The following is a 14,290-nucleotide window of genomic DNA, read 5'->3' on the forward strand; positions in this document are numbered from 1 at the left end:
CTATCTGGCTATATCTTTTCAGTTTGAAATATTTTACAGTTTTTATGAAAAAGCTGTTTAGGTTTAGTGATCATTTCTGAAAATTTCATTAATTTAGGGCATCCAGGCTTTTGTTGTCTGTTTTGTTTCCATGGTTACCAAAGCTTCTTATACACCGTGATGGGCAGTGGGGGGAGGCAGCTCTAGCATCTCAGATTACAGAGCCTGGGGGAGAGCACAGACACACCATGTACTACTGATTTATAATAGAGGAATATGATGGGGCAGTTTTGATGGTGGCAATATGATGGGGCAGTTTTGATGCTATTCAGCATTCCCACGCATTTTCTCCAGGAAATGCATTTTCTATTTTTTTTTCTTCTCCAGGATAAGCCAAGCCAAATAGCCAGATCTTGGCCCTGGTTATATTAAACCATTATCCAACTATCGCATTATTTACTAACTTATAGACTAATAGATTACATTGTTGTTATTCAACTCAAACTAAGGTTATTCTATAAACAATTAATTACTTTCTTTATTCAACGTTATACTAAATGTGTTGATTGTTTGAAAGATATTGATTAAAATCATATATGAATAATATCTATTATATTAAGGATTATAAAGAAAATAGAAAATAATATATGTTCATCTATATATGATGCTCGAGAAGCCTTTCACACACACATATATATATATATATATATGTATCTTATTTAACTTCAAAATTTGTTCTCATAATATGTACTGTATTGTTATCAATAAAATATTTTAAAAGAAAAAAATAAATTTTATTTTCTTTTTGCATTTCTAAAAAACTTGTGGTAAAAAAAATCACAAATTCAAAAAGCTAACAATGCCTCTTACTAATTACCTTGAAGTGTCTGCTTTTAAAAAATGGGTAATTTTAGGGCTGTTTGTACTGTCCTGGCATTTTAGGGGCTCAAGTCAAGAAATCAGATAGACAGCCAGAACATCAGGGTTGATAAATTTCAAATATATACTGTATACCTTAGCTTGTAGACTCTATAACTTTCACACAGACTAAATATTATACACTAGTGGGGGCTGTTTTTTTTTTGGTGAGGGGCACAAACAATCCCCCGGGTGGCTCTACCCCCCGCTCGCTGTCTGCCGTTTGATTCAGCACTTACCCCATCTAGGTGGAGGGTGGCAGGCTGCAGACAGTGGCTCTGGTGTCCTCATCTCCTGCACAGCGGCTTTCACCATGCATCTCACTTCTCCTCCCCTAGGCCCTAGGCATGCAATAGGGTCACCTGATGTTTTGGCCAATCTGGAAATGGGTCTCACGACCCGCTTCCTGATTGGTGGGGAGGAGATTTAGTGTGAAAATAGCGAATATTAATTCACTCTTGACACACAACTTTTTTGAAGCCTATTAGAGCTTCTGGCTCTAATCACATGCTTTAAACCCCCCCACTGACCCCCCCCCCATTGGAATCCATAGTCTAGCACCCTGTATATAGATCAGGGGGCAAGATGCATAGATGGGGGGAGATGCCCATGCACCCCTAAGTTATATACTGTTTGTATACACTGTTATACGTTTGTCTTGATTTTATTTTTGTTTTTATTTTTTTTAACCAAAGATATTTAGCAGAATACATTTGGTCTAAATTTATGAATAAATATATTGATATTTATTTGCAAATTTTTATGACAGAAACTAAAGGAAACAATTTTTTAAATTCTTTTTTGTATCTTTTTTATTTATATATTACATAAAAAAACTCAGTGGTGATTAAATAAAACCAAAATTAAGTTCTGCCTGTCAAAAAAAAAAAAAAAAAAACAGCTTCGTCCCCTCTGACACACATAGTTATATAATAGTGCTACAAGGACCTACTATATTAGCTCAGGTATTATGCTATCCACAACTAGAAGGCAATGTAAATGTCAGCACACCAGCATCAACAAACAGGTAAAGAATCCAGTAAATTGCATTAAAGTATTTTACGTCAATACTAGGCTATGATATGGCAGTTAACCTAGACTTCAATCATACTGAATCAAGTTAACCTGATAAACACAGCACTGAGAAATAACAGCATACACACTGAAAGGTAATAAATACATTATATATATATATATATATATATATATATATATATATATATATATATATATATATATATATATATATATATATATATATATATATATATATATATATAAATATATAATATCACAAAAGTGAGTACACCCCTCACATTTTTGTAAATATTTTATTATATCTTTTCATGTGACAACACTGAATAAATGACACTTTGCTACAATGTAAAGTAGTGAGTGAACAGCTTGTATAGCAGTGTACATTTGCTGTCCCCTTAAAATAACTCTATACACAGCTATTAATGTCTTAACCGCTAGCAACAAAAGTGAGTACATCCCTAAGTGAAAATGTCCAAATTGGGCCCAAAGGGTCAATATTTTGTGTGGCCACTATGATTTTCCAGCACTGCCTTAACCCTCTTGGGCATGGAGTTAACCGGAGCTTCACAGGTTGCCACTGGAGTCCTCCTCCATGATGACATCACATAACTGGTGGATGTTAGAAACCTTGAGCTCCTCCACCTTCCGTTTGAGGATGTCCCACAGCTGCACAATAGGGTTTAGGTCTAGTCAGTCCAACACCTTTACCCTCAGCTTCTTTAGCAAGGCAGTGGTTGTCTTGGAGGTGTATTTGGTGTCGTTATCATGTTGGAATACTGCCCTCCAAAGGGAGGGGATCGTGCTCTGCTTCAGTATGTCACTGTACATGTTGGCATTCATGGTTCCCTCAATGAACTCTAGCTCCCCAGTGCCGGCAGCACTCATGCAGTCTCATACCATAACACTCCCACCCTCATGCTTGACTGTAGGCAAGACACACTTGTCTTTGTACTCCTCACCTGGTTGCTGCCACACACACTTGACACCATCTGAACCAAATAGGTTTATCTTGGTCTCATCAGACCACAGGACATTGTTCCAGTAACCCATGTCCTTAGTCTGCTTGTCTTCAACAAACTGTTTGCAGGCTTTCTTCTGCATCATCTTTAGAAGAGGCTTCCTTCTAGGACGACAGCCATGCAGACCAATTTGATGCAGTATTTGGAGTAGAGTCTGAATACTGATAGGCTGACCCCCCGCACCCCTTGAACCTCTGCAGCAATGCTGGCAGCACTCATACATCTATTTTCCAAAGACAACCTCTGGATATGATGCTGAGCACATGCACTCAACTTCTTTGGTCGACCATGGTGAGGCCTGTTCTGAGTGGAACCTGTCCTGTTAAACTGCTGTATGGTCTTGGCCACCATGCTGCTGTCCAGTTTCAGGGTCTTGGCAATCTTCTTATAGCCTAGGCCATCTTTATGTAGAGCAAAACAACATTTTCAGATCCTCAGAGAGTTCTTTGCCATGAGGTGCCATGTTGAACTTCCAGTGACCAGTATGAGAGAGTGAGAGTGATAACACCAAATTTAACACACCTACTCTCCATTCACACCTGAGACCTTGTAACACTAATAAGTCACATGACACCGGGGAGGGAAAATGGCTAGTATTTTCACTTAGGGGTGTACTCACTTTTATTGCCAGCGGATTAGGCATTAATGACTATGTGTTGCGTTATTTTAAGGGGACAGCAAATTTACACTGTTATACAAGCTGTACACTTACTACTTTACATTGTAGCAAAGTATAATTTCTTCAGTGTTGTCACATGAAAAGATATAATAAAATATTTACACAAATTCGAGTACGAGGGAATTGGGGTGGTTTAAAAAAATTTTTTTGTAATTATATATTTATTTATATATATATATACATATATATATATATATATATATATATATATATATATATATATATATATAAATATATAATTACAAAATTTTTTTTTAAACCACCCCAATTCCCTCGTGCTCGAATGCAAAGGTGAATGCACGTGTCAGACCCGCACACCCGCAAATAGCGATCCTCCTTCCCATGAGGTATCACCATGAACGTCAGATCATGGGCAGTAATTCTAGCACCAAACTTCCTGTGTAAATCTAAGGTGGTAATCTGTAGAGGCTTTTAAAGCATTGCATATGGATAGTAAAATGTACATAGTTTGTTGCCATTGCAGAGGCGCGTGCTAGTTTAAAGCGTGACATGTTAGAAATGTATTTACTCGGCATAACATCATCTCTTATATTTTACAAAAAAATTGGGTTATGTATTGTGTTAGCCCTTGTACACACGGTCGGAGATTCCGACAACCAAATCCGTCGGAGTAATTCCGACGCATTCATTCCGGAAGAGGTCCGGAAGTGATGTTGCATACACATGGTCGGACTAAGTTGTCGGAAAATCCGATTGTTCATCACGTGATGACGTTATTTCGTTAGGACGGGACTACGTTCAGGCTAGTAGCCAATAGTTTTGGTCTAGGAATTTGATCTGCGCATGCGTGGCACTTTGTCCGTCGGAGTAGGCTACACATGATCGAAGTATGTCCGATAGGAGCATTTTGTCGGAAAATTTTACGGGCAAGTTGGAAAAGTTGGTCCGTCGGATATTCCGACGGAAACAGTCTGATGCAGACCACACAGAGTCGGAATATACGACAAAGCGGTCCGATAGGACACATTCCGTCGGAATCTCCGACCGTGTGTACAAGGGCTTAGTGTATTTTTGCAAACAAATTGCATTTGAAAAACTGTTGCACATATACTGTGTGACATAAAAAATTTCAAAAATTTGCAACACCCACTGATTTATTGTCTAGGGCCTCTGCTTTACAAAAATATATAATCTTTGGGTGTTCCAAGAAAATTTCTAGCACAAAATAAAAGTTTAAGCTGTCATAAAGCCCCCTTTGTTTAAAAGCCACAGGCATGCCAAAAAGCATCTCTGCCTAATAAAAAAATCAACCCTTCATAGTTGCAATCCTGGCAAAAAAATATTTTTTTATTAACCACTTGCTTACTGGGCACTTAAACCCCTCTCCTGCCCAGACCAATTTTCAGCTTTCAGCGCTGATGCACTTTGAATGACAATTGCGCGGGCATACAACACTGTACCCAAATGAAATTTTTATAATTTTTTTCCCACAAATAGAGCTTTCTTTTCGTGGTGTTTAATTACAGCTGGGAGTTTTATTTTTTGCTAAACAAACAAAAAAAGATGCAAAAAAAAAAAATCATGTTTAATAGTTTGTTATAAAATTTTGCAAACAGGTCATTTTTCTCCTTCATTGAAGTGCGCTGATGAGGCGGCACTGATAGGCTGCACTTTTGGGCACTGATAGGCTGCATTGGTGGGCACTGATAGGCTGCATTGGTGGGCACTGATAGGCTGCACTGGTGGGCACTGATAGGCATAATTAAGGCGGCACTAATAGGCACAGATAAGGCGGCACCGATGGGCACAGATAAGGGGGCACTGATGGGCAAAGATGGGCACAGATAAGATGGCACGGATGGGTGGCACGGATGGGTGGCACGGATGGGTGGCACTAAGGGGCACTGATAGGTACCACTGATAGATGGGACTGATGGGCACTGATAGGTGGCACTGATAGGTGGCTCTGATAGGTGGCACTGCTGGGTACTGATGGGCGGCACTGATGGGCACTGGTAGATGACACTGATGGGCACGGATATGTGGCACTGGGGTGCAGCACCTTTGTTGAGGCAGATTGTGGGCACTGCTGGGTGGCACTGTGGGCACTGCTGGGTGGCACTGCTGGGTGGCACTGTGGGCACTGCTGGGTGGCACTATGGGCACTGCTGGGTGGCACTATGGGCACTGCTGGGTGGCACTGACGGGGGGCACTTATTTTTTATTGAGGTGGCACTGGCAGGGGGCAGGTGGGCACTGGCAGGGCTGGCCGTGATCGGGACTGATGTCCCGATCACGGCCGCTGGTGTTCGGCTCTTTTTTTTTCTCCTCGCGCTGTCAGCGCGAGGAGGAATAATAGCCGATTACCGGCTCCATTGTATCACATGATCAGCTGTCATTGGCTGACAGCTGATCACGTGATAAGGGGTCGGGATCGACCCCTTACTCGGATCGGTGATCAGGCGAGTCTCATAGACTCGCCGATCACAGAGCGTGCCGCGCGCCCCTCAGGGGGCGCGCAGGCCGCTCGTGCACGGGACTACGTCAATAGACGTAGTCCCGGCAAAGGAGGTCCGCGCTGTAGCCGTCATTCGGCTATAGCGCGAGTCTCAAGTGGTTAATCAGGACAAGTAGATTGAGACCCAGATTTAGTCCCTCAGACAAGTAGTTTTAAAAAAACTTCCACACCCCTGAAATGGCAATGAACAATCTCGCAGTGACTCTCTGCAACAGCTGATCAAGAAAAGTGTTCCCAAGTGCACTGTGTATATACCCATGGACATGGTTATATATAGGCTTTCCTAGGAGGAGTACCTTGTGGTATTTGTATAGCACTTGGCACCTAATTTGCAAACTTTACCCATCTAATGCTGGGGCCTGTCTGTACAATGGTGCACTTATTGCCATCTCTTTAAGACCACATGCAGTAAAGTACTTTTGGGCTGTTAGGCAAAGGGTCAATCTCCAGTTATACTGGATAACTAACAGTGAGAACACAGCTGAATCCGCACACCAGTCCAGTACACCACAAATCTCATCCTTGTCAGTCATCAGGGTCCCAATGCTAGGTGGCTTGACTTTCTAGTATAGGCACAGGCAGGTTCAAGCAGCAGGTCTTTATCTCAAAATCCACAGCACAAGAGGATCTCAGTGGTTCAGTCTTCAGCCTCTATGAACATAGCACACAGAGCCAGTCCCCGCACACCAGCCCTCTATGGCTGTCTCTCTGGTGGGGCACTGACAGGTCCAAGCAACAGGTCCACATTGTTCCACACCCCCTTGGAAAGAACCCCCTTCCTCTGGCAAAAGCCCAGGAAAACCACTCTGCTCTCTTCCTCTTGTTTCAGGTAATCCTGGGTAGACATGCTTACTGCCCTATTCATTTGCACTATGCCACAATGCTTGAGCACTACATATGCCAGAGTCCACAGCAGTTGTATCCTCACCCCCCTTGCCACTAAATAGCTCACTACCTCTTCTAGAAGGAGAAAGGCAAGTGGAGGATCTCACACACAGCTCACTCTGTCCTCTGTGCAGCAGCAATGGAGTGAAGGAGGAGAGTGGGCATAAGAATGTACAGCCCACTCCTCACACACAGCAGCAGGGGGGAGAACCGGAGTGCTAGTCTAGCCAGCAGGCACCCAGCTACATTCAGAAGAGCTTAGTGATGTAGTTGGGGCAGAGTTGTTTATGGCTTTGTATTGTGGTTAGCACTTAAAGTGGAATTCCACCCAAAAAACAAAATTTGACAAAGATTAGTATGTCAAATACCATTAACTTTTTTATTATGCATTTTCTGAATTGCTGATTGCCAAGATTGTCAGACAGTAGTCTTAGCTAAACAATCAGAAATCTCCTGTTCTGTACTGACAATGGTCTGGATGTTGAAATAAATGTGGCAACTCACAGGCACCATTGTAAACCGCTGTTGGAAAATAAAAACTGCAAAGGTCCGAGTAGCCCATTCCCTTCCTGCCTGGTCATGCCGCAACAACATCTCCATCACACCCTGCTCTGCCTCCATCCCACTCAGCCTAATCCCCGTCACGCCCCACCCGGCCATTGGCACCATCAGCTAGATACATCACTTCTGGTAGCAGCATCAGCCCATTATTGCAATCCTTTACCACTGAGTTTTTCAATTGCTTTTGTGTTGAAAAAAAGCGCCTGAAAAGCTCACGAAAACGGCTTCCCATTAAAATCAATGGATGCTTTCACACTGAGGTGGTGCGCTGGCAGGGAGGTGAAAAAACTCCTGCAAGCAGCATATTTGAAGAGCTAAAAAAAGCACCTCAAAAGCGCCCCTCTCCATTGAAATAAATAGAAAGCACCTCAAAAGCACCTCAAAAGTGCTTCAAAAGTGGCTGAAAGGCTATTCAAAAGTGCCTGAAAAGTTCCTCAAAAGCGCCGGAAAAGCACCCGAAAAGCGCTGAAAAAGCGCTCAGTGTTTTACTGGTAGTTTGGAAGTGCCTCAGTGTGGAAGTACCCTTAGAGGCGCATGGGCGCCGCCCCCTATTCATGTGTCCGCCCCCCTGATCTACATGCAGGGTGCCGGACGCATGGATACCAATTGGGGTATTTTTTTTTTGAAGCACATGATTAGAGCCTGAGGGTCTAATGGGTTTCATAAAAGGGTGGGCTCGGGATGCAGAGCACTGAACATTTGCTATTGTAGCACTGATTCTCCTCTCGGCCAATCATGAAACCCATCACCAGATTGGCCAAAAGGAGATCCGATCTGATTATTATCAGGATGAGTGATCTCCTGTCCAACAAGAGGATCTCAGGCTCAGGTAAAAACATCAATTTCTCTGGGGGGGTTATATACTGACTACCAATAATTGTCAGGATGGGAGGGTTACATACAATGACCACCAATGATTATATGCAGGTTGACAAAATACACTGACCACTAACTGTGGAGAGAAGTTAAATACACTGACAACCAAAAATTGTCAGAAGGGGAGGGTTAAATACACTGACCACCAATGATTATAAGGAGGGGAGGGTTAAATACAGTACACTGACCACCAATGATTGTTGAGAGGGTTAAATACACTGACCACCAAAAAATTTGAGGTGGAATTTTTTAAACAACACTGACCACCAATTACTTTGTTGGGTTATTGTTTTATTTACAACCACTGATTTGAAGGGAAGGAGGGGACTTTGTTGACCCTAAGTATACAGTTTAAGGGGGAATGAAACATATTGCCACTTACCACCAATGTTTGGAGGGGGTATTATTGGCATCAGCCAAAATGCCCATTTGGGGGCCTTACTGCCCCTGACACACTAATGAACTCAACCAGCATTGTTAATAGTACATAATATAGTCCTGACCTCTGCACTTTATACACTGTGGTTGATTTACTGAAACTGGGAGTGCAAAATTTGGTGCAGCTGTGCAAAGAAACCAATTTGTTTCCAGGTTTTATTGTCAAACCTTATTTAAACAAGCTGAAGTTAGAAGCTGATTGACTACCATGCACAGATGCACCAGGTATTACACTCCAGTTTTAGTTAATCAACTCCATTGTGTTTTACATAACATAGTCCTGACCTCTTCACTTTATATACTGTTTTGTACATTACATGATCCTAATCTTTGCACTTTATATGCTATGGTACATATTACTGGACCAAGATGTTCAATGTCTTTACAGGCTACAGCAGCTAGTTGCTAAGTAGTAACCTGAATATTTTAATGAAGTTCCTCTAAAAGGTAGACTCAGACAAATGTTAGCTCCTGGATCCTTTGTGCTATGATCTTTTGTGCTGAAGTTTATGTGTGCCTGTTTTTTCTAGCACATTGACTAAGGAACATTTTGTGGGAGAAATTACTCAGAGAGATGTGTGTGATGTGAGTAGGCTATTCAAACAGTGCCCTTTTAAGCCATGCACAGAAATCGGCACACCTTATTCATGCCCACTTTTTGCTATGGCACGCTGCACAATCCACATGTCTTTATCCTTCTTTCTGAACTCTTCAAGTGGAAGAACACATGATGTCACATTTTCAAAAATAGCTTGATTCTAAGAAAAATATGCTTTGTTGGAGGAAGTCTGGGGGAACACTCAGTTTAGGGGAAATTGTGTTTTAATGACTGTCTGAAAGACACCAGGTGACCTGCAACGCTTTAGCTAGTAGCCCGCGAGAAAAAACCCTTTTTAAACAAAGGATATATTTATTTAAAATAACAATGTGATTTATTAATGCGAATATGTAACATATTGGTTTACATATTGTGTGAACTTAGATGACAGGTGCACTTTTAGAGATTACAAAAATCTTAACGTAAAAAGCTTGTATTTCAGGATTCTCGGCCCTTTTAAGTCTTCAGTTCATATTCACATTACACATAGGAGGATTTCTTGCCAGTGTTTCATTTAATGATTTGTTGTGCAATTAGACAGTCTATCTTATCAGGCACTTTCATACCACACAAAGGAAAGATCCTAAAATAAAAGTTAACATGAATCATGATGGCATATGCACCACTGTAATCGCCAGCTTCTCATTAGTGTGGACACATTTTCCTGGAGCTTTGCTTCCACCCAGTGGTGGAAAATGTGAGCTGAACACTAATTTGATGATTTATTCTGTTCTACAAAATATGTTTCAGCAGGCTAGTGTTCCATGAAAGAGTAATTTTAACTCATCTACAAATAAATTATGATACCTAAAAGCCATTCCTGCAAGATAACATCTGTCTTAGAAAGAAAAACCTTACTGTTCACAATTGTCTCCATACATATTACATTGGCCTTCAGTGGTAGGAAATGTAAAGTTTATATACTGACAACCTTTTCTTTTTCTTTTTTGTTTGAGCAGAGAAATAAGTTTATCTTTTGCTGTCTATGTCCCATTGGGGAAATTTCATTTTATTTCTTGTCCTGAAGACAGGAAGTGAGTGTAAATCCCTACAAAGTGAAATAAAGTCCCCTGTTAGTTATCCTGGAAATAGGTTTCTGAATTGTAAGATTTACCCTTACCTCCTGTTCTGGTGACAAAATTCAGGGACAATGGGCAAATTGTTTCAAATTATTTATAGTGGGTGATCAGACTATATATAGAGGGTGACACTATCTGTCAGGGATGCCATACGCAAGCATCCAGCACGGGGTGATCAGATTGATGGGCTGCACTTAAGGAATCAGGTACAAAAGTGTAAGTTAAAAAAGGTGTATTTTTTAAGATAAAGACACACGTGCAAACCAAACAGCAAACCATAAACAAGTAATACATACAAAGAACACAGCAAAGTCCAAATAACACCTAGCTAGCTAGCTAAGCACTTATACAACTAAAGGAAAAACACATAGGAACAACAGGGATAAACAAAAAGGGGAACAGAAGCCAGGTACGGGGAAACAGACCGTAATGGGAGCAGGGAGCAGGCAACAGGGGACGGGTCTCAGAGTCAGGATACAGAGTCCAGGACAAAAGACAGAAACAGATCAAGAAATGGATCAGGCTAAGGTCCTAAGGTCCTAAGGCTAAGGGTAAGGTATGGATAAGGCTTGCAGGGCCAATAAGCCCTAAGCCAGTGGTTCTCAACCTTCCTAGTGCCGTTGCCCCTTAATAAAATTTCCCAAGTTGTGGGGACCCCTAACAGTAAAATAATTTTTGTAGCATGGGTTGTCAGCAGCCAAGCCAAGACAAGTAATTTGCCCCCTAACCCATGGACATTTAGCGCTCCCTTTTGGTACATTTTAGAATGTACTGTACCACTTTCTTCTTCTTCTTCTTTGTTCTGCGTTCTTTGCCTTTTATCTGTCTCTATCCTAATTACTCCCCCCCCCCCCCCCCCATCCCTCTCTCTAGCCATCTTTCTTGTTCTTTCTCTTATTCTTTCCCTCGCTTTTAATTTTTTCCTTCGGCTCTTTTCCTATCCCTTCCATGTATTCTCTATTTTTACTCCTTCTCTTACTCTTTGGTGTGGGAGGATGAGTGGCAGTGCTGGCGGGGAGTTTTGATCAGTGGCAATTCTGGGGGGAGTTCTGAGCACCCAGCTTAAGTGCTCTTGATGAAGGTCATCATCTGCTGATCTGAGAACTGTAGTGGGGACTTTTAATGGGAACTATAATCACAGGTAGTGTTACTCACTGTGTCTCCGACTTTGTGATGCCTCGTAGCAGTGACACATATGCTGAAAGCAAGAGATAGGGTCTCCTCCAGCACCTCCCACTTCACATTCCTCACCAGTCAGTTGACCTCTAGTCTCTGCCCCCAGTCTTGCCGTGAACTGAATGAGTGGCTGCAAAGATGCTAAGTGGGCAGCCACGGGCTCAAGAAACAGCCCAGCTGGGTGGCCACAGGTTCGCAAAAATGCTGGGAGAGCGGTACGGGCTTCAGGAACAGCACAGGATTCCGTGACCCCTGGCAAATCATAATTCGACCCCTGAGGGGGTGCCGACCCCCAGGTTGAGAATCACTGCCCTAAACCTTGGTGAAGGGCGGCTTATATAGTCCAGCAGTCCCACATCAGGTATGGCTTGATTGTCAGTTGACATCTCAACTGGGAAACAGTCACTGTTAGCAATCAGAACTACACCCCTTGGCGCTAAATGCAACAGTGCCACCACCAGGTTAAAAAAAAAAATGACACGGTTCCTGACAGTTACCCCCCCCCCCCCCCCCCCCCCCCTTAAGGAGTGGCCTCCGGACACTCCATTCTGCCCTTGACTTGACAGTCTGTGTGGGTACTGAAAAGTTTCCTCACCAAGTTTCCGGACTTCTACGCACTTTTCGGGCCAGAATCTTTTAACTCACTGGGAGGCATGCCATCCGAGTCTGAAAATGGGACATGCGCCCCACCACCAGGGTCCTGAAGTTTGGATCCGGAAATTAAAATTAGCAGGGCAACAGGCATGAACCCATCAGAGGTAGACCACACAGGGGCATCACCTAAAACGACAGTACTGCACTTTAATTGGTTTATAATTTAACATTCTTTTGTATCTGTAGCGCTGTCTTTTGATATCTTTCATGATTTGTTTCACAATTATTTGGTGGCTGCTTCATTTTGTAATTTTTTATCTTTTGCACAGATTTCTTTACATTTTTATTATAGTGCATAGTTACAATGCATTGCATTGTTCCCTTTTTGTGTTAAAGAAGAATTCCAGGTGTGGATATTTTTGCAAAAGTTACATTTGTCCACATTGGACCAATGTAACTATGTAAATACCATACCTGACTGATGCCTCTGGAAGCTGTAGTTAACACTAGCTTCTGGTTCTTACACTGAGCAGCTTCCCAGTTGCATTCTAACTACAGGCATCACTGAATGACACTTAATTTAACTAGATCTAGTGACATGCGGTGCATGTGCACACCAGAGCTTGCAATGACCTAGTCAGATCAACGGATGTGCTAAAACATGTGCATGCTGGTCTACAGTGTGTAGGGTCAGCGAGACATAGGGTTGCCACTTTTTTTTTTTCAAGCCAAACCTAAACACTTTAGCACAGCAAACATTTCTTGTTTTTTTTGTTTAAAATATAGGATTGTCACAGACCTGGGACACTTTTGGGCACTAATGTGGTGCGCATAGTGCCCCCTCACCCTGCTGTCAGGCCTTGTTCTGAGCTGCATTCCTGCCTGAATAATGTGTCTGAGTTTCAGGCAGACTGAAACCCAGACACATGATTCAAACCTGGGCTGTCAGGATAAATCCCAGACAGGTGGCAATCCTATTATGCATGGTGTGATGTATTGTTACAATGCAGCCTCACTGTTCCTTTTTTTTTTTTTTACTTTTTTCAAAAATTACACTTCATCCAACCCCATGTACTGCAGTGCCTTAAACATGCAACAATGTGGTGATATGCAGTGAGGTGCAGTGCATTGGGTAAAAATGCAGCATGTCTCTTGTCTATATTTCTTTGCATTGAGACTGTGTTGTCCTATGCAGATCAGTGCAGCTCAACTGACATGGTGTGAATGAGCTCTTAAAGCCCCACGCATACCGTGCATTGGCTTTGCTCTTCTAACTGCCGTAACTCTTGGCGGGAGAAAAGCTGCTCATAAAATGCACCTAAAGCCGTGTATTGCTCTGACCTGCACCCTCCACCTCACTGCTGGAGTCTTCCAGTGCAGTGGGGGTTATTACAGCTAACGGGCTGTCACAGGCTCCCATCAAGAGAGCTCCACTATGCCAGTCCTTTCCAACCAGCTACTTCATTCATAGAGGCTGTACTACTAAATCTATGAATGGAACACAATCTAACAATGCAAGATGGGTAGATGATTTATGGCTCCGTTCATAGATTGTGTTTCATTCAAAGAAGTTGTAGTATGGCTTCTATGATTGGTGGAACTGGCAGAAAGGGCGGGCTAGTCGGTAACTGTTCATGAGAGCCTTAGTTATATTAACTGGAAGATTACGGCAGTGTGGGGACATCTCATTGACTGTAAGTTGTGTCCCTTGTACTGACTTTTCTGTTTGTGATTTTGGCTGCACTTAGGCTTTAATCTGAAAGTTAAGTTGGACTTTATTTTACTAATTATTATTAAACTGAATTGATAATATTATTAAAGTACCTACAGTTAGTATGTTAGTGACAGTTATAATGCTATTGGTGTTTTATGGAGTTCTTCAGAAGCTTCCCTTTATGCCACAGAAAAATGGACAGAATCAATCCAAACTTGGCCAGCGATTACAATTTAAAACCCAAGATTGCATTTGGA

Source organism: Lithobates pipiens, unplaced genomic scaffold (assembly GCF_037356315.1).
Source record: "Lithobates pipiens isolate NorthernLeopardFrog02 unplaced genomic scaffold, aLitPip1_a1.2 Scaffold_19, whole genome shotgun sequence".
Lineage (NCBI taxonomy): Eukaryota > Metazoa > Chordata > Amphibia > Anura > Ranidae > Lithobates > Lithobates pipiens.